Source organism: Rhagoletis zephyria, unplaced genomic scaffold (assembly GCF_001687245.7).
Source record: "Rhagoletis zephyria isolate East Lansing unplaced genomic scaffold, Rhagoletis_zephyria_1.1 Rzeph_scaffold_56497, whole genome shotgun sequence".
In the NCBI taxonomy this organism is placed as follows: Eukaryota; Metazoa; Arthropoda; class Insecta; order Diptera; family Tephritidae; genus Rhagoletis; species Rhagoletis zephyria.
The window spans coordinates 1-1,768 of NW_016213549.1; the positions used below are offsets into that span (position 1 = coordinate 1).

General features: G+C 32.2%; 1 long non-coding RNA gene across 1 annotated transcript; it reads left to right on the forward strand.

Annotated features, from left to right (window-relative positions):
* Positions 1 to 57: 57 nt before the first annotated feature.
* LOC108356285 (uncharacterized) lies at positions 58 to 1,768 on the forward strand. The gene is made up of 4 exons (XR_001846593.1): positions 58 to 330; positions 395 to 622; positions 855 to 1,017; positions 1,732 to 1,768. It is a non-coding gene; the product is annotated as an uncharacterized LOC108356285 (long non-coding RNA).

The window sequence follows — 1,768 nt, forward strand, 5'->3', positions numbered from 1 at the left end:
TGTTGTTTTTGTACGATTGCTACAACCTGTAGTTGTTGAATCATGTTGGGAATGTGCAAATATTTAGGGTTGCCAATGTTTTGATGGTTGTATTTGTTTGCTCAAAACTTTTATTAACTACAGGCCCGAGAATATTCAGAATTAAAAAGTGTTTTGAAGTTTGAATTTTATGCTTGGTGCAGTTTATTCAACATACATACAAGTTGAGCTGTTCACATGATCAAATTTGCGCTGATCGTTAATATTTTGGCCAAAAGCCAAGAGCGCATTTTCTTTCATTGCTTTTTACTTTTATTTACATAATTATGACGTTCGCGAAAAACTTTGTTAGTAAGTAAAGGTATATTAGTATTTTATAATTAATTTAACTAAATTTTTTACTTAAAAAATTTAGGATTGTGAAATATACATATTTGTTTAAATTCTGTTCACGTCGGTCGACCATAGTTCGGGTTTGCGCGTCTACTTACGTACATATAAAATTCGGAAATTGGGAAGTATCTGAAAGAGATTGGGGAAAAACAAAGCGGAAAAATATAAAAATTATACAAACACTGGTGAAAAGCAAATTTAAATCCGTTTTGTTATTTAATTTTAAGGAAGCATCAATTGCATTATTGAGGTAAAAATTGCCGTCTTATTTAATACTTCACTCAGAATTCGTCGCAAGAAAAATTGGTGCAGTCGTTTATTGATTTTGTTGTTGCTCGTCTGGAGGCATCATTGCCGCGCTTTTCCGAATAACTTTTATAATGGACTCCTATACGAAATATTCCTTCTTACTATATAAGCGAAAAATAAAATGAATGAATTACAATCAATTGAGAAAAATCGCACTACGTTCTTCATTGCAGCTACTATTAACTTTTTGTAAGCGTATGTTATTAATTGGTAAGACGCCCTCGACGTCGTGTGCCAATGTTTTCTTTCGTACAAATGAACTTCAGCGCTCTATCGGTACTTCTGTCAAGAGTGTGGACATGCATCTGTTTTATGTTCAACAGACAAGTTCGCTCGGTAAGTTAATTTTTTAAGGATTTTAAATTAATTTAGGTAGTTTCTAAGTCTTTAGAAATACATCAATACATATTTTTACAGGCTATTAGTTGTACACAAAGTTCCTAATTAGGTATATGTATAATTATTTTTAAATTTAATTCATTATAACTACATATATAGATACATGGGAGGTTCAAAAATATAACTACATAGGTATTGTAAAGCCGGCTCATTCACTTGTCTCAGACAGAACATGTAATCGCAACGATTCCTTTTAGGGGTGTTGAGAAGCGCATCATTAGGCCAGTGCATTTTAATAGGTGTTAATTTTTGTATATTTGTAAGGGATTTTATATGATCTACTATTTTAAATAAAGAGATTTTAACATCCAATTTTTCTCCAAAAAATAACCAACTCGCAATGAGAAAACTAGTTCCGCCCGGGGATTAGTCAACAATTTTGTCGAATGAGCGCCAGGTGTAACTTTCCACATACATAAGTATGGGTTTGGTCTAAAATTGGCTTTCCATGTCAATCTCTGTTATGGATAATAAACTATCGAAGTGCTGCATAGTATTTTCCAAACATTTGATTCTATAAGATTCAAAGGGGTTTCATATTAATTTCATTTGTAGTTTTCACATTTTCACGTTCCCCATGTCGGAAGCCAACTGTACTGTTATATGTGTTCATCAACTAAAATGTAATACGGTTAAATACATTTTCCTTAGATTGTACAATATCAGCCAGTCAAATATGAACTATTTC